Here is a 12,897-nt window from a genome sequence, read left to right as displayed (position 1 = left end):
CTGCCAATTCCCTGTCTTTGAAACCTGATTTCAATATGTGGCATTTTGCACTGAGACTGTTTGCATCACGGCGTTGACGAGCAGTCTTCACTCACTCCTTTTGAAGTGGTAGATAGTTTGTCTGGTTTTCATTGCAATGTTTTCATTATTTTTGTCTCGTGTGCTTTTAAGTTTATTATTAAAATGTGTCCACAAGAAATAGGATTTGTACTTCGCATTAAAGACAAGCTTTAAACCTCAAGAGAATGTCAGCAAATCACTTAACTCGATCTTATTGCAAGATGAAAATATTTATTAGTTTGTTTATGAAACTCCCCACAGTAGGAGTATGAATAATTGTAACCATGTTTACTTTCTTCTGTCAGATCATCATTTAGGTAGGTCTGTGATCTACCCAGCTGGTATTACAAAACATCCTAGAAAATTATGGTCTCTTGTCTACCTTGACATACATCTGGGGAAACTGATATTTCTTGCATTAATCTCAAAGTTAGATCCACAAATCTGAATCCCTTTATGAATACTCGGGGTGCATCTCAGGGAAGTATGGGAGTTGAGAGGGCGGGCCATGCACACGTGCAGAAATCACACTGAAGAAAACAAGTATTTGGACTATTTCGTGAAGCAATTACTATATTCACAGTTATGAAAACATACTTGCTCCATCTTTTGACATGTGATCTTGATAGAATTTTCTCAGGATTCCTTATTATTTTCACTTGTGTGGTGTGCATGCATGCATGTGTCTGTGTGTGTGTGTGTGTTATAATCAGAAAGGCAATGTATATGTATATTTTTTCTGACTTGAAAACCTTGCATCTGGGCTGGATTATACAGTCCCAGAATGAGTCTCTTTAAATGGGGTAGGAGTATGATATTATCTTCATAGTCAACATTCATTAAGTGTCTCACTGTGGTGGAAAATAAAAGATATGAAGTCCTTTTAGTCAGAAGATTTTTGGTCTCAAGGAGATAAGGCATGTGATGTTTCTTATCTTTTTTATGGTCATTCGAAATGCTAAATGAATGTCAAAAGTAGAAATTTCTGCAGGAACTCAGAGGAGGGGACTATGGAGTTTCATTCGTTCATTAAACAACAGTTTCCTGTCACTAGAATTTAGTGGTTCTTGTCCTCAGAAAGCATACAGTCTAGGGCAGAAGAGAGATACAAGGAAATAAGCATTCAGAAGGTAATGTCTATGGTGCTATTACCACTTTTTACCAAATAAAGAGACTTCAAAAGTATAGGTAGCATTGAAGTCAAATCTTAAAAAGTTGCTTATGTGAATGAAAGGCATTCTAAGCAGAGGAAATATTCATGCTGTAGCAAGGTAATAGGGATGGGAAAGAATGATAGGCCAGCAATAAGGATAGTTCAGTAAGGTGCCTCTTGGCCTTTCCACTTCTCCTCTGGATTGTTTAATGTCCTCACCGGTAAAATGAGCCAATACTATTGCTGAAAGAACTTTTCCTCTCAGCCTCCTGTTCTTAGATAGAAACACGGTATGACAGTATTTGTAGAGACAGTCTACAGCCTGTCTATGCTTTGAGGGGCATAAAGCGATGTGCACATATTATCATTTATTCAGTAAATATTGAATGCCTTCTACGTGCCTTGCCTTAAAGCCGTAGCTCTACAAATTATTATAACAGTTCTAGCATTTACCTGTGAGTGCCAAGATTGGGAGCTTCTTCAAGCTACATACTTAAACGTATTTGCTAAAACAACCCATGCTGGACTGAACCAGAGTGGACCTCCCTAGCCTTCAGAACAATGAGCTCTGATCTCCTAATCATAGCATGAACAATGTTTATGAGGAAAAGAGAAAGACATGTACTTTAAGAATTATGAAATACCAAAGATTCTTTGTTTTCACCAGAATTCAAGATGGTTCCCAGTATCCTCGGTTCTCCTTTCTGGAAAATCCACTCAGGTACCCGTTCTTATTGCACCCTGCGCCCCTTAGTGGTCTGGTAAAGGGAATTGGAGTGTTGTAGATGAAACTCTTCCGTGGTGTCCTTGTGGCAAGAATCACGGAGTGAAGATGGGCTAATATGAGACATTTTGGGCCTAAGATATTTTTTAAGGTTGGCATTGAGCCTCTCGCTGTCTAAGAAATATTTGCCACAGGTGCCATATTGCCCTTTTTTTGTCTCTGAGGCAGTTGGAAAGCTAATACTTGGAATGAGATCACAGGATTAAAAGTTTAGGAAGATGAGGCCAAACTGAAGGAGAGAGAGTCTGACCGAATGAGCCAGTGTGGAGTACATGTGATGTGCCCATAAAGGAGACTTCAGCCTCACATGTTCCTTTTATGGTAAAGAGGTACCATAACCCAAATCAGTAAATCATTAGAGAATCCAGACAGACAATAGAACTTCAAAGGGCCTGGAAGAAGAGAAAGGCGTGTCCTTCATCAGGGTCCTAGAGCACAGGGATGGGAGAAGCGGGGAGGTTGTTTACTGCGCCCTCGCTCAGAATCACCTGGTGTCTTCACCTCTGGGTAGTTCTCGGATTGCCAGGGTTCTGCTGCCCTCTTTAAACATTTCTTAAAATTTCTCATGGGAATACCTTGACTAGACAAGCACCAGTTCATAAACAATAACTGTGTAACATATCTCGGTGCTCAGGCCAGAGGTGATATTTTAACAGAGCGACAGCAAAGCAAGGTCACCTTGCTAAAAAACAAACAAACAAACAAAAAAAAAAAAACAATGGCCCTATTTTTGACTACAGACATAAGCCACATTTGGAAATTTGGTGGCCAGTTGTTACAAAGGAAACCCCTCTTCGAAACTACAAAGCAAATGCAGAAAAATTGGGCCTTGAAGGGAGACAGCATTGTATAGTGAGGTAAGCATAAAAGCATGGGGGTCAAAGGGACCAGTGTCTGAATCCTGTCTCCACCACTTTTACCAGCTGTGTGAACCTGGTACCGTGCTTTACTCCTCTGAGTCATAGGAGGTTCATGGGTTCCTCCTCTATAAACTGGAGGTTATAATCTCTACCTCAAGAGAATCATGTTCTCTCGGAAGCAAGTGAAATCGTGTATTTGCAGTTGTTTGCACAGTACCTGGAAACAGAGTGTGTACTCAAGTCGTGCCAACAATTAAATCCCCCATTTCCACCCAGGCTTTGAGAATGTTCATGCCATCCCTATTGCTTCCACCTATCAATGCTTTGCCCATCCCCAAACCGGCTCCAGTACAGATTTCTACATGAAAACCCTTAGCTCCACGGGGGCTGACGTCCCCTCATGCTCCATAAAGTCTCATAGCCCTTCATGTCTATAGATTCCCTCACTGGTGCCTTGCTTTATTGTTAATGTACATGCCTTGTCATTCTTCTAGAATGAAACCTTTAAAAGGCAGGATCTCGGACCTCTATTTTTTGTTACCTTCATTATGTCTCATGTGATGGATATTATGTTCAAAAACTAGTTGAGTAAATAAAAAGTACTCAACTTGCACGTAAATGTACCCAAAAGACATTTTCCCTTCCTGACACGGACAAGATCCCATTGCTCCGGAAGAACTAAGGGTGATAAATGGGTAATGGTTGATGCAGGACTTCTTTGTAAGGAGTGTCCCTGATGGGGAAGAACCATGGCCTTCCATCCAATGAAAATCTTGATAAGATTATGAGTAAAACTTGGACATGAAAACTATGGTTTTTCTTATTTTATGCTAGTGTAATCACTTCCCTATATACCTCATTAAGGTAGAAACATGTGCTTTTTTAAAATCCCCTCTCTACTATTGGCTTTCTTTGTGGCTTTGATTAATCCTTTAATCTTGTGGTCTCAGTTTGGCCATCTGTATCATGGGGAGAATATTTGGCCACCTATGTAGTTAAAATTAGGTAAAGGGGTTAGAGCATTTTAGAGTATCCTGGGGAGTAGAGAAGACATTAAGTTTCCATAAAAGCATCTGTATGTCATTGTATATTATTACAGTTATTATGTACTTTAAGCTGAAAGATTAGGTTTTCAAAAACTTTCTTTTGCCAGCACTTAAAATTTCAGCCATAATAAAGTATTTAATCATGACAGTTTGTCTTACTTATCATAATCAAAAAAAAATCTTTGCTTTTTAAACAATTCTTGCCTTTGCTTTTTAAACAGTTATAAGTTTGTCTGACAATCTAAAAGGTCTAACTCCTTTGAATTTGAAGTCATCAGTGATATTTTAGAGTTTCTTGAAAGTCCATCTTCTTGAAACTTAGGTGTCTGCCTAAAATCCTTGCTGTTTTCAAAAATAAGCTAATGAATGATACTCAATTTAAGTATTTCATTTAATTGAATGCTTTACAGGAAGTAAAGCAGCTCTGTGCTCTGAGGATTTAGAAATGGGGAAGAGCAGGCACTGTCTACATCACAAGGCAGAGGTTGAAAGTAATTAGCAACTGAGCACTTCTAGAACGTCCCCTAGAACCATTGACTTTCAGAAGAGGGCCCTGGAAATCTGGTCTAATTCATTTCCTGTATCGGCTAAGAATGCATTTGACTGCAAGTAACAGAAAATTGGACCAAACAAGTCAGATTTTTCTCCTATAAAAACAAGTATGTGACTCAGGACCGTTGGAGTCCAAGGATTGAGATTTTCTTCTAACGTTGCTGGAGCCGGTCATGCGCATCCTCATGCTGTGACCTCATGGTCACAGTGTGGCCACTGCATTCTTGCCTTACATTAGCATTCCAAGCAGAAAGAAAAGCCAGAGCATTCTGCCACCTTTCATAGACCATTATGTTGCATGGTCAGAACTATGCCACAAGATCACTTCTAGCTGCAAGAGAGGCTAGGAAATCTAGATTTTTTTTTTAAGCTGAACATATTGCCACTCTTAATAAAAGCAGGGCTTTGTAACTAGGTAATTAGGGGAGAAACGTGCTGGTTAGCAGTTAGTAACATATTCCACATTACTCTTGCAGATGAGAGAGATCTCAACCCAGAATAGAAATCAAGTCTCCAACTTGGTGCCTTTGCCACTAGATCATAGGCTCTACCTTGTTCTCACCCCCTGGGAGAAATAAACTTCATTTAAACAGTTAATTTGTTTTCACATTTTTTTATTAGTCTGAGACATAACATAGCCATTTAGATCTTTTGATAAGCATGACATATTGTCACACTGGGTTTTTTAATAACAGCCATAAACATACCACTTGACCTTTTTTTATTAGCCCATGAATCCTTGCTACTGGTAATGTAGGATTTCTGTTAGATGCAAATCACTTCAAAAAACATTTTTTGAGGTCAGTGTGACTTTTTCTCTTTTTTTAACAGTAACAGGCAACTTTATTAGATTTTTTTTTTTTTGGTAAAGCATACATTTAAAAAAGGAGTGGTCCAGTTGAAGTTCATAATCTAGAGACCATCTCTGATTTCATGAGAGGTGTCTTAGAGTATCTCAACTTGAATGCTTGAGGTAAGCTGAGTCACTCAGGCACACCTCTTCAGCTCATGCCTGCCAATGTGCTAATTCCTATGGAAACACAAGGACTGCACGAAATCCTCTTCAACCATGCCATCTTGCAGGATAGATGCAAAAGAGATACTTCAGACACTGTTCTCATCTGGAGACATGTTTACAAGTAGCCCTCTCAAGCATCTGGACCGGTTTCACTTCACCATGTTCCCTGACTGGCTCTGCGTGTGACTTGCTCGATATTAAAATTGACTTGCAGACTCCCATTACTGTCTGGGGACCCATTAATTTTTTCCACAAATATTTATCAAGCACTTAACAGTGTGTACAAGGGGCTCTACCAGTTGCTGAATAGAGTGAACAAGAGAAGCTTGGACTCTGGCCTGAGAGGGCCGACCTCTGGGTGGATGTAGGACAAGAAAGCCAGCGGTGAGTTGTATTGCTGCAATAGGAGAAGCACAGGGGATTGCCGGGGACAAGGGCCTCCTGATAGAGACTCTTGTGGCATTTGGCACCATGAAAGTCCAAACAAGCCCAGGACTTAACCCCTGTTCTCCAGCAGAGTACCTTCTAATTGCAAACATGTGAAAACAAAGCAATAGCAAACAAGTCATACTTTTACATAACTAAGTACTGAGGAATTAAAGACATACAGGCTGTGAGCATGAGACTAAACTGCCCACTTCTTTAGGAGTCAGAAAACATCTACAATGAAGGGAGTTTAGAAGTAAAATTGCCCTGGATGCCTGAGTGGCTCAGTTGGTTAGGTCCCCGACTTTGGCTCAAATCATGATCTTATAGTTTGTGGGTTCAAGCCCCACATTGGGCTCTCTGCTGTCAGCACAGAACCTCTTGGGAACCTCTGTCCCCCTCTCTCTCTGCTTCTTCCCTACTTGTGCACTCTCTTCTCTCACCCCCATCTCAAAATACATAAACATTTAAAAAATTGCCCTAGTACCGAAAATATACGTAAGATGTGCTAAAACAATAGCCGTATAAACCAAAGATTCATCGTGTGGCTTTCAAAGGCTCAGTTTCTGTTTGGAGAGGTGGACAGAAGTATATATGCTCTGTGACCTAAGTCCATGATCCTCATGACTCAAGCAGGGATCCTGCGCTTCATGATGAAACATCCGAGGGTCTGCAGTTAACAATATCTCCTGATTTAGCCAAGAAAAACATACTGCAGAGATTTATGAGAATTCAGATCACCTTCCAGGAAGCTGAGGTCACCAGGAAAGGTTGGAGGAGTGTAGATCCATAGACCATAATAGAGGAGGAAGGAAGGAGGGGTAAAATATGAAGGCAACACTTATCACTAGATGGCAGGGCCCATTAGAGCAGGAACTACAGCTTTATTCTTCCTATCTGTGTCTCTCAGCCTTGTGCCTGGCATAAGGAAGGCACTCAGCAAATATTTGTTGAATAAATGAGTAATTGCATGGATTTGATTGAAGGTACACAGAAAGTTTGGGAATAACAGGGAGTTCTTCCCATCCCCCAAGTGTCATAATAATAGAATATTCAAGAGCATATATTTAGTAGCATTTAGGGAGATGCATTGCATGGTGAATAAATGCTTAATATATATTTGCTTTGTCTTAATGAAGAGCTTCCACTCGACAGGCATTAAGAGAAATACTGAGCTCAAAATAATGATCTGCTGTAGGACTACAATTTCTTTTGTTCAAGTAAAGGACCCACAAGAAGACATACCCCCTTTATCACCACCATAACTGCGGCACCTGTTTGGCATCGGCCTCCAGTACATAAATGGTCTGCAAACTTCTTTGCCTCTTAGGAAAGCTTTTAACTTAGTTGTAGAACCTGTCGGTGCTCCTTTCAAAAGAGCTGAATCTAATTTGCTTCTCCTGGTTTAGTGCAATTGAATCATCTCAGGGAAACGAGAAGCAATTAAGTACCTGTTGCTAACAAGGTGCTGAAATAATCGGCCAACAGACGCAAGGTGTTTATTTATTAGCGGAGTATGTCATTTGAGAAGACATTACGTTGTCACTGTGCAATAGGAATTGCCAGAATTGATTTTCAAATGGAGGCATCACAGACCTATGAACGCTACCTCTCAGGTGCACTGAGAGACAAGTAAGAGGGCTCGTGGACATTAGTCAAGGTTAGCTCTGGTGCTGGGGTCCAGCCCAGTGGGAAACACTGCTGGTGGGACTTGAAGGATCTGGAAGGTACAGAGGAAAAGCAGCTTTGTAGCGAAGGCCCTTTAAGTCCAAGTTCAGGAAATTATTAAATTCATTAGCCAGATACTTACAACCAGCTATTACTGCCCAGCCGAAGGAAAAAAAACAGTGCCAGCAAATGTTTTAAAACTACAACTAAACAAAAGTCAGGAAGCGTGTAATTAAAACTGTACCTTTATTGTATTGTAAAGAGTTTCACTATGACATGGAAAATATTTAAAGGAGAAGGCTGTTTAGCTAATTTGTCGGCAAGTGAACTGCTTAGTGGAAAACTATCCTAAATTAACTGTGAGGCCACCCACCGAGCGAACCTCATCAAAGGCCACGGCTGTTCAGCTCGGTTCTGTGTAGCCATTCAATAATTACTAGATAAATGCATAACTAAAAGCTCTATTACACTAATAATTTGTACCGAGATAGATGTGTGGGACACCCTGCTGGGTTAATTTGTCATCCCCGCAGCAAACTTCTAGAGAGAGCTCTTCTGTAGGAGAATCGTGCTCATATGTGGTCCCAAGGAGGACGGACGGGTCAGAGCAGTAAGACCAATTGGCTCCTTCATCTCTTAAAGAGGCAAAATGCCCCCAAGTTGAGGGCCAGAGAGAAAAGTAGGGTGATTAACCATGCGGGCCTGGATTTAAACTCATCTTGAAGCTGCCCTCCCTTGGGATTTTTTTTTTTTTTTTGCCCCTTTCTCTCCACCTCTCTCCATCTCTCCGTCTTTCCCTCTCTCTCTTCTTTCCCGCACCCTCACCCCCACCATAGACCCACATAAGCACACACGGTAAAGGCAGTGGTTCTGAGCAAGGTTTCTTCGAAATCCTCTCATTGATAAGACTTCCCGGCATTGCTTGAGCTAGAAATCACTATCAGTTCTTTCTTCTTGGTTTAGCTTAATAGAATGTTGATTCCATGTTTTGGACACCTTCTTTATTGTCATTTTTTTGGAGTAGAATAAAAAAGTCAATATTGGACCTGTATCTCATCTTTATGTGGAATGTTTTCTTCTGTCACACACACACACACACACACACACACACACACAAAATTACTGTTTTAAATATGAAGCTCACATTGAAGTTTCAGTGCAGGGTTTTCAACCTCCCCTATTGACAGAACCATAAATCATGTTAAAGTTAAGTGAATTACTGTAGCATGGAACTGTGGCTTTAACAATGTTTATGTAGTATCAGCTTATCATCCATGTAGACAAAGTGGGGGTGAGCACTGATATTTGAAATGGCGATGTACGGCCCTATTAATGTGGTTGCAGGATCAAAGAGAGTCACCTATTTCAGGCTGCACCCTTTGTATTGTTGAAATTAGTGTACTTAATCACGCGTACAGAATGGTTTCTAAAATGTATATTTCCACAGTAAGTTTACATTTGACATTCTGCCATTTCTTCGTATTCAGTGGCAGTTGCTTTCCCCCCCCCCATTCAAACACTTCCTTTTTCTTATGTGTAAAACACACATGAGCAACATAAGAGTTGCCAGGTTGCAATACAATAATAAGGGACCTGGGAACAAACACTTCTGAAAGGAAATAAACCATTTGACCTCCGAAAAATAATTCAAATGGGAGCAGCAGAGTGTAGTGAAAAGTGCAGGGAGTTGTGGAATTGGCCAGAATAGAATTCAGATCCTGGATGGCCACTTGGGATCTTCATATGCATGAACTAGTCACCTGTCTTCTGCCCACCTTTTATTTTCCCGCCTGTACAAAACGTGAAAGCATGAGGAGGAGGAGGAAGTGAAATGACATAGGGAAAGGGCTGGGCACTGTCATAGTATGTCACTAAACATCCACCACCTCTGGGATGTCTTCTATCCTCGCTTTGAATGTGGTTCTCTGAGGGTCCTTACTTCCTTCGTTCCTCAACCCTCCTCCCCGGTTGTCTTCTACTTGCCCTCGTGGGTCCTCTCTGGGAGGCGCCCAGATGCCCAGATGAGGAGATGTGGTCCCAAGGAAGTAAACATCCTAGTTACCCCATCACACTGGGGAAACAGGGGAATCTCCCCAGTGGGGCAATAAATAGCTCTGTCCCGGGATGGGTGGCCCTTTAGCCATGGCACCGACTTCACTTTGGCATGTCTTCATTCAGGCATGGCTCTTGCTCAAGTTAAGCACCGTTTTTGTTAGCAAGAGTCTGTTGTTTATAGGAATCAATTCAGCATATAATTATTGAGCACTTTGCATCTGCCAAGCAGTGTGCTCAGCCCTAATGAGCAAACCAGACAAGCCCTGTGCCTGCAGCCTAGTAAAACAGGCAGCTCCACCAGGTTATTATTAGTATGATGAGATTAATGAGAGAGGAATTCAAGAAAGGGAAGTATAGCACAGTATGTAAAGTATTTGTGGGGGTCCCTTCTATTGGCCTGCAATATGAGTTTAGAAAACCTTGGCATCCCCGAGGGATATCTCCAGATCTTCCCAAACCCCCAAGTTCCTGAACACCATAAAAAGTTGCAGAATTACCACATACCAGTAATGAATGGCTTTGAAGAGATGTTAATATAGATCCTTTTTCATGTGAAATTTCTTATAAGTGACAGAAACACAACTAACTTCCTTACCCATCCCTGTACTGCTCCAAAAGAAAATCATGGATTAGTGCTGGTAACCAAAAAGTCTAGGGGTTTATGGCTTCAGGTAGAGCTGGATCCAGAAGCTCAGATGATACCTTCAGAAATCTATATGTAGGTCTCTCCCCTCAGCTCTGCTGTCTTCCATGTGAACTTCATTCTTAAGCTGAATCTCCTCGGACTGTAGCATTAATGACGTGAGCAGCTCCAATCTTAATTCTCAGCATTTTAACAATCCCAAGGGAAAGAGAACAGCTTTTGTTCACAATAGATCTAGGAAAGGTTCTACTTCTGGATGCTTATGGCTCTGAATGTCGTGGTGTGGGTCATTTGCTTGGGTCACTTTTGGAATAATCCTTATGTTTAAAGGATAAAGGGGTTTTCTTATTGGCATAGCCTGGGTTGCATGGCTGCCTGCAGAGCCAGGACGTAAGGTTAGGGCCACTCTAAATACATACACTGAGGCTGAGGGAAGGATAGGTATCCCCTCCCCCCAAAAAACCCCACAAGAGCTCTGTTTCCAGACTTTCTCACTAGCCAAAGTGACTTATTCCTGCAAGTCCTAACTTGGTAACTTCACAGGTAAGTTCAGGTCCTAGAAAGTGACTATTAGCCCATGCCATGAAGCTCCAGGTCCATGAAAACAGTTGAAAATAGTTCAGTTCTTGATTCCCAGTTATCTCATGTTGCCACATTGTGTTGTATGATCCTGATGATTTCTCGTGTATCCTAATTTATGCCAAAAAATATTCTAAGAATAATAAATAACCCACAATCTAATATACTGTCTAGCACGTAGCTGATTCTCAATACAAACTTTTTAAGTGAGTGAGCCCCACTATATACTAGAATTCATTCTAGTCTCAGAAAGATCTTTTTTTCTGTGCCATTATATCCAGTTTATAGATAAGTGGGCTCAGAAATGTTAAGTAATTTTGCGCATATTAGGAAAGGGAGTGGTGATTTCAAGCCCAGAGTGGTAAAGCTCTAAAACCCATACATGCAATACAATTTCCATTTTGCAGTAGAGGAAATTGGGAGGGACACAGAGCTGGTTGATACCCAACCTGGGATAAAACCGTGAACCTCTGACTTAGACACTGGACTGGCTCTTCCCATACTTCCTCCCTGTGTGTGTGAAATATACCACAGGAGGAGTAAATCCTTCAGTCCTCTGGGGTGTATTCAGGAAGATACGTGGAATTCAAGAGGATGCTTTGAACGTTACATGCCTCTCTGAAATAGGGACTTTGGGACGCCTGGGTGGCTCAGTCGGTTAAGTGTCTGACTTCGACTCAGGTCATGATCTCATGGTTTGTGAGTTCAAGCCCCACAGTGGGCTCTGTGCTGACAGCTCAGAGCCTAGAGCCTGCTTCGGATTCTGTGTCGTCTTCTCTTTCTGCCCTTTCCCTGCTCATGCTCTGTCTCTCAAAAATAAATAAACATTAAAAAAAAATAGGGGCTTAGTTTAACGTAAATCTGACAGTTTGGTGGGGGAAATGCCGCAAATCAGCCCATGCTTTTCTATTTATCATGGGTTTTGTTGTCGTTTATTTGCTTGGTTTTTGCCCTTTTTCTCCGTGTCGGCAGACACTTGCAGAGCACCCAGGCCCCAACCCTTGGTAATCCTCCAAGAGGCTGGAGCACCCCCACAGATTTTACTTTGGAAGTTCTCTTTTGCAGGACTGCAGTTTGTAATTCCAGCTGCTTGTTAGAGGAATCCTTGCCTATTTCTGTTACCTCTGTGGTCATCCATTCTGCGGAGTTGCTTTTTTCTCCAGTGTTTTGCTGTGTTTCCCATTCTTCATCTTTCATTTCATTGGACTGCTTATCTATTACATAGAAGCTCACGTTCCCTTCATGGAATGGGTTTCTTTTCAGGTTTGCTTACTAAACAGTCCGTCTTCATGCTTCCAATAATCATCACTACTGTGTGGTGTTCAAACACATTTCACGTTAGCCATCATGGCATCCTAGGCAGAGTGCACAAGTAGCGCGTGTTCAGAGAGGAAGTCCTCGGGATCCAAAGGCTGGGCCTCTGTCATTCAGAGCTTGAAGAAGCACACTCAGGGATTTTAAAACTCTAAATACTACAGCCTTCCCAAAGTCAGGGCGTCTGAGAGCCTGAGTCCAAGATAGCTTGATATCTCAGAAGCATTTAAAAAAATATATATTTTTAAAAGGGTGCATGCTCCCTGGTTTCAGATATTTTAGATTTCAGCGTTCTCACTACAGACCACTTGTACTCAGTGTTTGTATGTAATCCCAGAGACGCGATTCCACTGAAATGTAAAGCTAGGTGAGCTTCAGCGATTGGGTTCAAACTCCTCAGTTTGCAGAGGAGAGAACTAGAGGAGAAAGAAGTTGCCAATATTTATTAAAAAATTTTTTTATTTTAATGTTTATTTATTTTTGAGAGAGAGCATGAGCAGGGAAGAGGCAGAAAGAGAGGGAGACACAGAATCCGAAGAGGGCTCCAGGCTCCAAGTGGTCAGCACAGAGTTCGATGCAAGGCTTGAACCCACAAACTGCAAGATCATGACCTAAGCCAAAGTCAAACACTTAACTGACTGAGCCACCCAGGCACCGAAAAGTTGCCTATATTTATAAGCCGAATCGTGGCAGAAATAAAACTAAAAGTCCCTTAATCTAGTTAGAAATTAAAAAAAAA

General features: G+C 41.4%; 1 protein-coding gene across 1 annotated transcript in view; it reads left to right on the top strand.

Moving 5' to 3' along the window:
* Positions 1 to 12,897, top strand: part of NFIA (nuclear factor I A) — a 362,772-nt gene that overhangs the window by 288,176 nt on the left and 61,699 nt on the right. The gene's annotated exons all lie outside the window — the stretch shown is intronic.

Source organism: Suricata suricatta, chromosome 8 (genome assembly GCF_006229205.1).
Source record: "Suricata suricatta isolate VVHF042 chromosome 8, meerkat_22Aug2017_6uvM2_HiC, whole genome shotgun sequence".
Classification (NCBI taxonomy): domain Eukaryota; kingdom Metazoa; phylum Chordata; class Mammalia; order Carnivora; family Herpestidae; genus Suricata; species Suricata suricatta.
Note: the sequence above shows the minus strand (reverse complement) of the source record. Positions and strands in the feature narration are given on the sequence as shown.